This window comes from Lathamus discolor, chromosome 15, assembly GCF_037157495.1.
Source record: "Lathamus discolor isolate bLatDis1 chromosome 15, bLatDis1.hap1, whole genome shotgun sequence".
Taxonomy (NCBI): domain Eukaryota; kingdom Metazoa; phylum Chordata; class Aves; order Psittaciformes; family Psittacidae; genus Lathamus; species Lathamus discolor.
This window is the reverse complement of record NC_088898.1, coordinates 827,361-841,789: the sequence shown is the minus strand read 5'-3', so window position 1 is coordinate 841,789 and position 14,429 is coordinate 827,361. Positions and strand designations below refer to the sequence as shown.

The window sequence follows — 14,429 nt, the reverse complement described above, 5'->3', positions numbered from 1 at the left end:
TGCTATTTCTGCCAGCAGGACTTCAACCACCCTGCCGCTCACTGACAGCCACGTTAAGCCATTAATGCCTTTGTCACTTAGGTGGTTAAAGCTCCCCAGTTTCCATCGGATTATGGGGTATGTCTGGCACTGTTGGGATAAGCTGAAATAAAACAGCCACAAAAGCAGACTTGGTACTTGTCTCTGAGAGGCAAGGAAGGAAGGCTGAAAGCTTTTTCTTCCTGATAAGGCTGGATTTACACCTCAAGGAGAGCTGATAGTCTGCATCCTATAAGTGACCAGGACTATAACTGTGTTTCCTCGAGGAACAGATAAAGCAAAGAAAGGCATGTTGGCTAAACACAGTGCAAAAGGTTAAGCAGAAAAGAATTTGCTAAAGCTGAGTTTTCTTTTAGTCTCAGCTGATGGCAGCTCCTGAGCTATGCATGGGGAGAGATCCTGGCTCAATGCCACCCTGCTTCCCTGCAGCACACCAGGAGCTGAGCATCCTCTGGGTTTGACGACTCAAGGCACTGGCAGCACCTTGGAGCAGAGAGGAAGACATTCCCTGCACGTCCCAGAGCCACAGGCTCATGTCTTGGGGCCATGGCACAAACCCCAACCTCCCTGAACACACCAAAGGACAGTGTTGGTCCAGCAGCTGCTGCTGAGTAAGGGGAGAGAATGAACAAGGGGAGCTTCCTGCTAGTTCTGGGTCAAGAACCTGAGAAAATCAGTGCGTAACCAAATAGATTTGGTATGTGAGGGGTGCCAGGAAAGAGCGTGAGCTGCCTCAGACAGCTCCTTCAGAGCTCACCACGCTCCATGAGCATCATTCAACATGCCTACTATTTTCCCATTTCCTTTTCAAACCCAATCAATCACTCTGCTCAGCAAAGTCCATCCTTTCCTTGTTCCAGCTGCAGCATTCAAGCATGCAAGGTCAGATGGAAAACCAACGGACCCAACTTTGCAGGGGTGAGAGCCCCAGGGAGCATCTGAGCTCCGGTACAGACATAGGCTGAGCAGCTCAATGGTGGAGGAAGGAGAGCTCACAGGGTGCTAAACCATTCATCTTTGTTTCATTACCAGCAAGTGCACAGCACTGGTGGATACCCATGGTGAAAAACAGGAGTAAAACCTTGTTAGCAAGATTCCCACTCAACTGACCTCATCCCCCAGTGAAAACAATAAAATGGGCTAATTTAGCTGGCAATAAAAAGCCCCACTCTTCGAACTGCACAAAAGATGCACAAAGCTCTGCTGTCAAGAGCCCCATTGCTTTGATTTAAAAAGCTGCTTTAAATAGAGCGGGCCATGCTGGGAGCCTTTTGTGTCCTCTCAAGTGTGCTGCCGCTAGTAAATGTCACCAGGAGATAGCTGCCCCCAGCCCCGCACCCTTCCTCACTCAAGGCTCTGTTTGTCGCACCGTTGTGGTTACACAGGACACCCCAACCCCTCTCCTTCCTCTGCTTTTCTCAGCAGGAGCAGCGATAACGGAGATACCATTCACTACCCCCCTTGCATACACATGCAACAGCAGCCGCTTTTCCATGAAGCCTCTGTAAGGGAGAGGACTTCCAGTTACATCGAGGAAGTGGTTCGAAGACTTTACCAGCCAAGACATTTCAGGGTTTGAGACTCATTTTCAGGTAAAGAGGTATCTAAGTCAGGGAGCAAGTCAGTAACACACTGGTGCTGCTTCAAAGGAGATGTCACCAGCTCAGCATCCTCCAGGCACCCATGCAGGTGGGTGAGGTCCTCCTTTGGCATAGGAATGAGTTGGGTGTATCTGGGCACGGAGCGCCCCAGGAAGTGCTCCCGTACCTGGGGTACTTGTTAGCACACAGAAGCAAGGCACAGTTACACCCATACAAAAAGTCTTTGCCTGAAAACAACCAATTTCATCCACCAAAATAACTAGGTTTTTAGAAAAGGAATAAGTCCTATATCGACCTTTACTCTTAGAGCTTCCCATGAGAAGAAAGAGGCAGGACAGCTCGTTTATGAAAGTGATTGTGAAGCCCAAGGCTTTTATATGCTCTACCAAACCCATGTAAGCGCTGTTAGGACCAGTGAGAGTCTGACATTTATGGTAAAGCCATTTATGCCTGATGATTCGTTTGCTTTATAGATTAAGTCCCACCAAGCCAGTTGAATTTGAGGCCCCAGCCAGCTCCCAGACAAGGCTGGAAAAGCTCTTCGGGAGCATTTTTTAACAGTTATTCTATATGCGGGCAGAAATGTCACATCACTTCCAATGACATCAACTGCAGTAACGTGGACAGATTACTGTGGTTCACCAAAACAAACAGCTGGCGAGGCCAATCCCAGTGACTTCATCTGGCACCAGCTCCGCCAACACTGGGATTCTTCAGGGCTCCCACTGCACCGCACGGACAATTAATTGGGCTGTTGTTTCAGTGCCTCACCCCTGAAGTCTTGGAGCTTCTGAACATCCATCAGCATAAATCCTGCTTGGGGTGTTGTTTGAAGCTCCTGCATTTAAATTGGAGCCACAGGGCCAGGATGTCCAGCTGTAACACACCAAAACACTATCCAAATTATTGGAAGCAATTGGGATGTTGCTGGGTTTTATGATGAGAAACTCATTGGTTCCATAAATGCAAACCCAGCTGGATGGCTTCAGAGTGGCAGAGGTTCAATGCAGCTCTATGATAAAGGGAAAGCTTAGGGATCCCAGCCACCAGCGAGCTTCCAAAATACCTAATCCCTGTCTGGGAGACAGCCTGGCAGCCCGGATGTTCCACTTGATAAAGGCTGTCATCAGCGCTTGCCCTGGACACAGGCTCTGCCCAGGACACAGCGGCTGCCCCACGCCAGGAGGCTCCTTGGCTGCACAAGTTGGACTAAGAGCTGCGTCAACCCAAAGCCTTCACTGAAGGAAGGAAGCAAGGGGTGACCCAGAGCTCCCCGTGCCCCAGCTCTGCCACTGCAGTGAGCCCCAAGTCAGATGTACAGGAACCGCTCAGAGCATTGGGGCATCCTTATCCTACTGCCATCAACCCAGAGCCCCTCATTTAAACACAGCTGCTCCAGAAAAGAAGCCAAATGGCAGCAACAGGGTCAGATGAAGCCTTGTCACCCCCACCAGCCCCTGTCTTCTGTACCCCTCTCACTGGCCAGGACTGACAGCAGTCTGCTCATCAGAGCAACCAGTACCTAAAGGGCATCCTCCGGGCTTCCAAAGAGCCTGCACTACAAAACGGATGTGAAGGCAATAGCTGAAGGTCTGGCCCAAAAAAAGCCTGATTCACATGCGGTCATGAGTCAGCTACAAATACTTGGTGGTTTGGGTGAACCCAACCCGGATGTTTGCTTCCCCATCCCGCGTAGAGGGGCTGCAGGAATGGACAGGGCAGCTTTGCCGTGAGGCTGCTGCTATTTCCCCTTTCGGGCTCCAGTTACCACAAGAATGGCTCCTTCTGGTTTTCAGCACTCAGATGGGAGCCTCTTCTGAGCCCTCTTTAGAAAAAACAGCTTTAGTTAAGCAGAAAAGGGATAGAAGTTTCACTGGAACCAAATATAACCTCAAGCAAATACCTCTTGAGGGCCGAGAATAGTTCCTCTTTCTCACTGCATCTGTCTGGGAGAGGGGGTACCCCCAGGAACCCAGCTCTCCCCACCCATCAGTCTATTCCTGCACCCCCAGCCAAAGCTCAGCCATTCACATTTCTGGTATTAGGCTTAGAGAACACAAACTACAGCATTATCTGGAGAACCCACATGGCTCTTCCCCTGACCACAGCCACAAGAGGAAAATAAGCCCCTTGGCTCAAAGGTAAATAACCTCCCCTGTAATTTTCAGCCTTTATTTTATGATGCCAGGGGGGGATGCACACAAGGATCCATCAGCTCCTCTTAGCCCTGGCCACTGGATTTGAAGGAGCAGGGCAGGGAAGTGCAGTCCCCTCCTCTAATGTCTTTTCTCCCTCCCTGAACTCTCCTACCCTCCACTCCTAGCTGCTCTCTACACCCAGCCCTGCTCCAAGGGATGGAATCACAGTCGGGCAATGCCACGTCATCCCTCCTCCATCTGGAACTGCTGGATCCTCGGGTCAGCCACTCCATGCCTCTTCCTTCGAAAAGAGGCTGTTTGGAGCGCGGGGCTGTATTTTCTATGCGCTCACAGAGACCACAGCACGCTGTAGGTCTGTCAGGGTAATACAAATTACAAACAGTTTAGCAAGGACTCATTACTGGAAGGGAAAGGACAAGCAATTCTCTAAGAGGAGAACAAAAGCCAGATGGCTTTGCTAATTCTGGAAAGCTCTCCTGAAGAAGCTGTCACTCTGCCAATACCCAAATACCAGTCAAGGACTCAAGTCATTAGCAGAGCAGGAGACACTAACACAAGGTTCATTTCCAGGCACCTACTCCCCGCCCCAGCCCCACTGACCACAGTGTCCATCACACCCCACCCTCATGCAAACGCTCCCCTGGCAGCACTGGCACGGCACTGAGCACCCTCCGCCTTGATGGAGCTTATGCCAAAGTCCTTGTTTAAGTGACAAGGCAGAGCTAATTCCCAAGGACAACATACGCAGTGCTCACCAGCAGCGTGCACCATTTACCTGGCAGCACCCTGTGGGTGATGGACAGACCCATCCACCATTCCAGCTTCCAATCCCCAATGGCAGAAACATTTTCTTGCCTTTCCAAATGGCTGAGTTTGTCAAAGCCATTAATCACTGCTGACAGCCCAGAGCCACGTTGCTCTCCCTGCTCCCACACGTCTCCAGTCACCCATTCCTCAACCCTCTGCCACCCTGATCCATTCAACCACCATGTCCTGCCCCAAGAGCTTCTCACACAAGGACTGGCAATGCCCTGAAGAGAACAGAAAAGGGACAAGATGAAAAAACCTGACCAAGCTCAGATGGATGTTTAATGATCGGGCAAGAGCCCAAGCTTAGCTCCAGACTTGCCACCCGGACCACACGGTCCTGTCCTCCCTGCACCAGCTCCCTTCATTGCCAACACTGATTCATCCCCAGGCACTTTGCCAATTGAAACCTCCATCCTTTCAGGAGACATCCAATCACCAGCTTAAAGATCCCCAAAAGCTCCGGGGTGCTTTATGCTTTGAGGCAGTTCTACTTCACCTTACTCAACCTTGACCCTGACTCACTGAAGGGGGCTGCAGGGCTCAGCACAACATGAGCATCGCACAGTATGTTACAGTGTGGCTCCCACTAAAAGCCGTAAACGAGCATTACTTCCATGAAGCAATGTGTCTTCCCTCGCTAAAAGCTGATGCCTAGACCTTGGAGGGCAGTTTTTGTCTGGAAATTTACCAAATGAGTGGAAAAACCCAGATAAGGCAAATTAGCAACCTGGCGTTTAATTAAGGTCCAGGAACTTAAGGGACACAAGGCAGAGAGAAAAACAACCCTTAAGGAAAAGGCAGCTCGGAAAACAGGTGGTGTCGGCAGGAGCACAAAAAGCATCAAATCTACAAAACATTTACAGCAAGGCTATTGTAGCAATGCACTTCTCCAGGGGTTTGTTTCAGAACTGGAAAAGCCACTGTTGGGACAGGGCAGCATCCCTCCTCCGGCCACGGCGCTGATGGGGCAGGACGAGAGGCACAGCTGCTGGTGAGCAAGGGGGATTTTCTCCAGCAAATGGGAAAATATAAGGTAGAAAGAAACCAGGAAAAACACATCTGCACGTGTTCGGTGTGTTAGCTCACAGGAAGGTAAATGCGGCCACTACAGCAGAAATGGGGCTGTGGTTTAACCCCCTTGTCCCCACAGTACCGGCCGAGAGGCTCCCACAGGAGCATCCCAGGTCAGGCAGCGCAGAGCAGGAGGCAGTGTCCGGCCCACGCACGTACCAGGGGACGCGTCCAGCTTTCCCTTGACTCATGATCTTAAAGGTCTTTTCCAACCTAAATGAATCCATGATTCCATGTCTGGTGCTGCAAACCACCAGACACCGCCTGCGCGCTCCGCAGGGAGCGCTCCGGAGCCGACAAGCACTTTGAGTAACTGCTGCGGCGTAATGCACAGGGGAGCAGGACCCAGCCCGAGCAGAAATGACTCCTCACGCCCCACAGCTCTGCACCCGCAGCCTTCCATCAGCTGCTGCAAGCGTGGTGGCATCACCCTCACGCACTCCAGTTCCTCAAAACAGAGCATTTGCGAGCTTTGATTTCCCCTTCCCCTTCAAGCTCCCACTCCCCTAACTCAGGTCCCGTTTGAAACCGTCTGCCTTCCCTGTGGCCAGCACTCTGCTGATCTGTCTGCATTCCTCCTCTTTTGATGGCTCACAAACACCAGAACCCTTTCTCTGAGCTAGGAAGGGATGCCCAGGGCAAAGCAGCAGCCAAGCAGCAGCAGCTGCAGGAAAGGAAAAGGCAGCCAAGACACCTTCAAAAATAAAGCAAACATAAAAACCTGCTAAAAACACCCAGAGACACAGATACCCTTAAACCAACATCATGGTACTCAGCTCCACCGGCTATTTTTATGTATTTATGTCTGTTCAACAAACCACAATCTATCTGCAAGGAATTTCTGGGCATGAAACCATCAGTTCTGGACACAGAGAGCAGGATGCGATCAGCAGTGTCCCCTGCTCTGCAGCCACAGCCAGGATGGATGGACAGGGAGAAGGGCTGCAGGGACCAGGGGGACAAAAGGCTGCTTTATAGTCCCTCATCCTCTTCTACAGCCTAGCCAAGCACTGCAGTAATGCAGGCAAAAAGAATACGAGAGGTTTTTGCAGCTGTTCTGCAAAGAGGGGAAAATAACAGCACAGAGCTTGGGTCTGTAAAGGCCAAAAGGAAAGAAAGAAAAGAACCCCCTGAAAAAAAGAAGTGCCCTCCTCCCCACCCCACTGAAGACACAACGTTACTCTCAAGTTTCATTTTCCTATTGTAAAGTCACTCTTGATATTTGCAAAATGAGCATTTTTAAGCTTTTTGTTGAGTGTGCTCTGGACAGATGCTCTGAGCCTCCCCCAGCAGGTCAGAAACACATGGGAGGAACAAGGCATCGAACCCACACGGGTTTGGGTGAGCTGCACGACCCCTCGCTCAGATTTCATCACATTCGAGTGGCTAGTGTCTCTCTGAAGCAGCAGCTGCATGTTTGGTCACCCGCAAAAGCTGGTTCACACATGTACACCCATGCACACAGACAGTCCTTAGTTATTACCCAGGAACATGGTACTTTCCCAGAGCACTTCACCTCATGTGGTGCAGAGCGACAAGGATGCAGCCCCTTGCACATCATCTGCACACTTCTCTAAGCTCCCCTTTGAAGCCACAGTGTTTGCATCTGTGTTTTGCACAGCCATGCTGCCTATTTAAACGTGTCTTTTCAAGCATGACATCTATAGGTGCAGCTGTTGAGCACTAACGCAAACCAGCTCCTCCACTGGAGAAAAGCATCCAGATTTGGGTACTTTTGAAAGACTCTGCCTTCTTTATGACTTTGTTTCCACTCCTGGCACAAGGCGCGCACCCTGCCAAAGCCTGTCACAAGCCTTGATTATTGGGATTTCCATTCCCTGTAGGAGATGCAAAGCCACAAGACCTGCTTGTGGTACCCACCAGGGCTCCAGTTTCAGCCCCAACCATGCGGGAAGCCCACACTTGCAGTGGGTGAACACCGGTTCCAAAGGGACCACAGGGCTGGAGAATGAAGAACTGTGTCCATCTACAAGGAGCAGGCTGCTGTGGCTGGGGACCATCCACTGACACCCTTCTCTTGAGAAACCATTTCCAGATGTCCTGCAGCAACACCTTCCCCAGAACAGCAAACGGGGCCGGAGCTGGAGCCCTTTGGCTCGCTGGGACTGAGCCACCAGAGGTTCTCACAGCTGTGGGATGGAAACCTTGCAATGAGATCTAGCTAGACCATGCTACCAAGCAGGCTTGACTGGAAGGAATAACTCCTGTGCTGGCTTCTTTCTGAGTGCTGGCTGGGCAAAGGTGTGCCTTCTATTTCAGGGGAAGAAGGGAAAAAGAGAGAAAAAACCTGACTCCAGAGAACCCTTCCAAAGTGACTCAGTTTTCTTTGGCTGCTCCCAATCTCCCATGGACATGGTAAATAGTCTGACTCTCCTTCCCCCCTCTGGTTTTGACTGAAAAAATAGGAAACCAGTTCTGGGAAGAGCTGGAATAGGAGAAAAGCAGGTTTAGACTCAGCACACAGGGCCAGCTTGGCAGGAGGACGTGGCACCCTTGCACCATCTCCTGGGGAACGTGTGGGATGTTAAGGTCAGACCCTGTGTAGGTCCTTTGCAGACCTGATCTGTGCATGCCCCCGGTGTGGGATCCACTCGGGCAGAACCAGTCCTTGCACTCTGCCACCAAAAGGAGCCTGAACGGGGTTTATCCCTAACAAGGATCCTACCTAGAGGGAAGCATTTGGAGTAGAGCTGTTGTATGCATGAGAGCAAAACACCTTCACCAAAGAAACAACCCAGCCTTCTGGCCGCCTCTGTAATTACAACTGCTAGCAGCTAAATACTCATCTCTCTCATGAGCACCAGAAACCACATGGAGGGTTATTAAATCTGAAGAGTTAAGCTAACACATGAGGAAGCATTCTCCTCTAATCAATTCATTAGGACAGCAGTGCATTTTTTTGGCTGGTTTCCCCTGAAAGCAAGCCATGTGTGATCCCCATGCAGCCACAGGTGTGTCCATCCATCCCAATAACTCCTGAACCTCATATAGCTGATTTCAATCACTTCTGACAGAGGAAAAAGGCTCGAGATAATTAAACTCCCATAAATGTCATGGAAACAGACAGCTTAGTAAGAGAAATGCATCGTGCAAGTTCATTGTCTGAGGGAGGCTATGCAGTGAGTTCACATATGGTGAGCTATAGGCATGCACAATGAAAACACATCACTTTAATGTCCCTACTATAAGAGAAGTTAAAGCAACCACAAAACAAATTAGAAGGAATCTAGACTTGACTAATCTCAAGGCATCTCCGAGATTTCCAATTCCTGCAGTAACTGGAGAAACATGAGCTGAAGCACCACAAAATAAGCAGCTCTTGTTGCTTTTCTGCCTATACACAGAAAACACCCTCTTCCCCTCAATTTTCCAGACCCAAGAAGAACGGAGGAGAAATCCAAGCGTGCCCAGGTCTCAGCTAGCCAGCTCCCTGAGGAACATCATGGACACAGCAGAGCCCCGAGGTCTGGGTGCTACCTGTCATCAGGGGATGGCCACCGTCAGGCTGTCCCTGCCACCCAGGCAACCTCAGATGAGCCTTTACTTAAGAACAGTGGCTTATCCATCTGCCCGACAGACTTGTAATTGCCACTGTCTCTCCAGCAAACACACTGGGCTCAAACCCTTGGAGTTATTTTTTCCCCTCTACGACCACACAGCAGCTTGTCGCTCTGTGATTTCTGCTTCAAACTCCTCATTTGGTAACTTGAAATCAGCATTTACATCATACGCCACGCAAATTACAGTGCTGATCCCTAAAAATAGAGGCCCCACAATCACCACGTACTCTGCTGTCACTGTTTTTACATCTAACCCAAATACAACTTTTATAGCATGGTCATTGTTAGGCTTTTTTGCCCCTCCCAGTTACAAATGCTTCTCCCAGGAATAGTGTAAATCCATAGGATAGCTTTGAAAGGAATGCTTTAAAAACTGCCCCAGACTTGCACTGCTGAGCTCCCAGGTAATAGATGCACCCACCATCTGTTCACAATATTGATACCACCAGCTGAGGGTGACCTCACAGCAACAGAATTCAAACCCAAAGCTATCAGATATGGATCCAGAACTTGAACATGGTTTTCTCCTTTCAGTTGTCTGTTCCAAGGAGTTTGCCAAGGAATGAGTGGAGCCCCACAGCAGAAGTTCTTCAAGCAGCTCCTTCCAGTTGTTTTCCAATAGGAGCTGATTTGGCACAGGCCTATTCACATGGAGGGGTTTTGTTCCCTAATAGAAGCATCAGGTCAGATTATGCAGCTGAGCCCCTGCGAGCAGCAAACCAGACTATTCAAGAAAATCTCTTGATACTTGCTCAGACACTTTGCTTCCATGGATGTGCTTAAGCAGGGCAACTCGGGAGGCACCTGGGAATGGGCTTTGCCACTGTCACCTCCTCGTGATAGTCAAGGGAAGAAGTTTTCTTGCGAGGATAAAGTTAGGGAACAGTGTGACAAGGTGGTGCTGTCCCTGACAACCATCCCAAGTGCCCAGTATGCCAACGGGGCTCAGCCCCCCTCAACCAGTGATGCCGGACAGGCTGGGAAGGTACCAGAACCAGGCAGTGTTTGGCTTCAAATCAATGGTTGCAGTGAAAGGCAATGGAGCTTTTCCCCCTCCTCTGCACACACACCCTACGTGCTGCTCCTGCAGCCTGCACCCACACCACCACCCTCCAGCAGGGTGCTAAGTGGAGCCCTGAGGCCAGGGTGTGGGGACCAGCACAGGTCAGCACTGCCCCACGGGCAGCATCCCACAGAACTCACATGCAGTTCCATAGCCTGCACGCTGTGGGAGGCATTTCCATGAAGGGAGGAGAGCGCCAGCCTGACCTTCCACTGTCCAACATGGAAATTCAAAGGAAGAAAAGCAAACAAAACAACAAACACGAAAGCCCAGCCCAGGCCTCTGAGAAATGAATAGGACAAGATGAATGGATGCCATTGTCTGTCATGATCTGCCAGGCCTTGAACCAGCAGTTAATAAAGCTGAGCGGGATTGAGGAGAGGATGGAACAATGAGCAGTTTCTGTACGCAGAAGAGCCCCGTTTTTCTGAAGCATCGGTGTCCTGCGCTCCATAGAACAGCCTCAAAAAAGTGATTTTCTCCATTTTCCTCATTGCATTAATTAGGAATCCCTGGAATAAGCCCAAGTCCCCTTGACCTCCACTGCTCTTTGAGCACCAGGCAGCCCAGTTATCCTGCACCAGTGCCACCACTCTCCAGGTCCTAGCTGTCACCCCACTGCATCAGGGCCCAGGGCCCACGGCCCCATAGCCTGGCTCATATCCGAGGTTCTCCTCTGGGCAGTGCCCTCTTATCCCAGCTCCATTCCTCACATGAAATGAGGAAATCACAGCGTTTTCCTTGGAGAGGAGATGCAGCCCGCACGGAGCGTGCAGTCTCCATGTAAACCCAAATTAGAACCTGCGAGGCTGCCAAAAGCTGCCCAGCCTTTGCGTTCCTTCTTGTGGTCATGCAGACCTCACCACATACTCGATGTCCCTATTTCCTTTACCATTTCATTTAGTGCTGCATCTCCCCCATCCAGCTTCATCTCCTGATGTCACCGCCTTACCAAGAGCTGATCGCACAAAGTTTCCTCTCTCCCTCCAAATCAAATAATCCACTAATAACGGAGCTAAAGGGCTTTTTTCCCTATAGGAGTTATTTCTCAATGACATATGTGTGAACCAGAAGCGATAGTTTAAAAACAGATTCTCCCTCATTACAAGCTGTGGCACAGCGCAGCGCTGCTCTTTTGTGTCTTCCCCCTCCGCGCGGAGCGATGCCGGTTCCTGGCTCCGGTTTCACATTGATTTATTTCCCTTTCATCTATGGAAAATTAGGAACGAGATCAGCTTCTGCTGGCTGCGCCGCCCACACCAAGAGGGATACGCCAGCCTATTGTAAGGGGGACTCTCACAGTGGAAAATATGTAGTGAAGTGAAGCTCTTGGCTTAAGCTGCACAGTTGAAAACTCGCTGTTGGAGCTGCGCGGAGCCAAAGTGGAGGCAGTTGCTCGGGTTTTACTCAGCCCTGTGTAAACAGGGCCCTGGTGTCTGCCTGGGAGGTGTTGGTCCCAACGGGTCAGGAAGATTTGGGCTTTGCTCCCACCGTGGCTACGCTGGAGGTGGGGGATGCGATGGGAAAATGACGGTCTGGGAAAGGTGAAGCCTCAAGAGAGACCTGAGGAGGCTGGGTACAGAAAAGGAGGTGGTGGCAGGGAAGAACTCCAGGGCAGGGTCTCCATGGAACATGCAGCCATAACCATCCATGACGGCCAAACAACAGGCAGCACTTCACAGCTCCATCGGACAACTCACACCACCGCTACAAGGGCGGGAGGAGCAGGCAGGGAGGCCCCACATTGCTGCTCTGGATTCCCCTTCCTCGCTCCCTGAACACTTCCCAAGCTCCAGGGTGAAACCCCAGGTGAGCCCTCAGGCAGCTCCAAAGCCCATGGCTCCTTTTGGAAAGCCTCAGCCTCCCCCACTCTGGGCTCACTTCCATCACTCAAAAGTGGCTCTTTGCTTCCAGCAGCACTTCAGGGCTTCCTGCTCCCACCCCACAACAGCTGGAGCTCTGAGTACCCAGGTACCTAAGAAGCCCCCCAGCCCCTTGCTTTCACTCCATAGTTTTTTTCCCTCATAGCTGAATTCTGGAAGCTGAGCTGCCCTTTCCTCAGCCCCACGGACAGGCTTCCTCCCTCCCCAGCTGCTACAGCCCCTAGATCCACCCCGAGGTTTTGTCCTCAGCCCATCACACCGCGGTGGCTCAGGATCAAGGGGTTTGTGTGCACAGAGGCTTTTAATCATGACTTGGAATGGTTTCTGCCCCAGGAGGTAAATACAGAATCCAGGTTTTATGGATTAAAGGGAATGGGGGGAAAACGGACCTGGCTGCCAAAGCCATCTCAGGATATAAGCGGGATTACGCGCTTCGCCGGGGGGATTTCTGCTGACACATTCCCAATTTAACTTAACACCAAATTTTGGTTGGGAAAGAATGTTCCTGCCTTTGGCCGGCGACAATCACCAAACCGTGGAGCAAGACACGTGCTGGGACCACCCCAGCAGGGAGCTTCCCTGTAGGTTCCTATGGCTGTTTCCCACCAGCGCTGCAAATCTGGCCCGCGCTGCTCAGGAAGGAGCTGACATTTGGGCATAACACCTCTTGTCCATACACATTCTCCCTCCTTCTCCAGGAAGCTGGACCGTCTCCTTTGTCGATGCTCACACACCGCTCACCTCCATGCTCCAAAGGATTTGTGCACTTATATTTCAAAGCTGCACAGTTGGCTCTTGTATCCCTGCAAGAGAACCTCTCTGCAGCATCTCCCACCTCTAACTCAGCATTCAGACTCACGTTTAACACAGCCCCCAGTGTAGCTCCCACAGCTAAGCTAACTGCGCTCTTTCCTCCCCAGGAAGGGAGCCGGGTCTGTACCTCCTATGGCCTGAGGAGCACATCTGAAGTTCAGCCCAGAAACGTGGTTACCTGAACAGAAATCACTCCGGAGCAGAAACGGACGCGGTGTGAGCGGCACGGGCAGTAGCTCAGCATCACAGCCCAGGTTCTGGAATGCCGAGCAGCAAAGCGGGGAGAGGATAAATATAATTTGCAGATAAATTTGCTTCTGCGGGGCATCAAAGCCTCAGGAAACCCTCGCTGCGTTTGCAGACATTCCAGAGCAGAGAACACTGCACAAAACTAATATTCACCGCGAATTCTCCCATCTCCCCACACATTTCGCTTCAGTGGCCAAAGCACTGTTTGTTCAAGCAGACTTGACCTCCTGAACCACAGCCAGTATGTGGCTACGTGTGGAGAACAATGAGCCCACGGTTAGAGACTTTTTTCCGTGTTCTTGGAGGGAACAGCAAACACACACACCAATACACAGACCCCATCCAATATTCTGCACAACTCATTAGGAATACCCTCTTCCAGCTCCCATCCCCAGGGGGATGTATTTATGCGCACATATACATTCGATCCCGCTCGGCTCTGTCAAAGTCAGGAGTACACCTGCACGCTGGGGACGTCTGGAGCGGGCCAGGATTTTCCTCTGGGCTTTGGCAAGCAGCCCAGACTGCCTCAAAAATACGGTGAAATAAAATCGCAAGGCCTCCCCGTGTGTCAGGAACATGTGTTCCGTTTGTTCATGCCTAAGCGACGAGGGAATGGGTTGAACACAAAGGCAGCTGGGAGGCTTCTAAGTTAGGATGGTCTCTTCTATGCTGGGTTTACTCTGTCCTCGCTGCAACAAGAGGCTGCGTGCATAAAACCCTGGCTTAGAGAGAGGACAGACTTCAAGCCACGTCCTGTAAAAGCAGGACAAAAGCAATAAAGACCTAAATTCCAAGGAAGCAAGGACACAAGCCCACCTCACTGCAGAGCTCGGCGCTCACCATCCTCTTCCTCTCCCACGAGTTTGGCTCGGCCAAGCCTGTACTTCTACAGCAGTTTGCTGTAACAATGCAAATCAATCAATGCTTTGGGCACAGAGAGCATTTTTGTTCTATCCACAGATTCCTGTTCCAGAAATCCACTCGCATGCAAACAAGGCTGATCCGTGTGTCACCTCCCACATGGAACAACGTTCCCAAATTAGCAGGGAAGGGGAAACATGCACTGATTTGGGCCGGTGGCACACTATTGCTCACTGCTTTCAATAACCCCTTTCCCATACTGCGCTGTGATGCTGCCAACAAAGCTCAGCTGGAAA

At 50.9% G+C, this 14,429-nt stretch overlaps 1 protein-coding gene across 2 annotated transcripts in view; it reads right to left on the bottom strand.

Annotated features, from left to right (window-relative positions):
* Positions 1 to 14,429, bottom strand: part of COL5A1 (collagen type V alpha 1 chain) — a 134,235-nt gene that overhangs the window by 76,943 nt on the left and 42,863 nt on the right. The gene's annotated exons all lie outside the window — the stretch shown is intronic.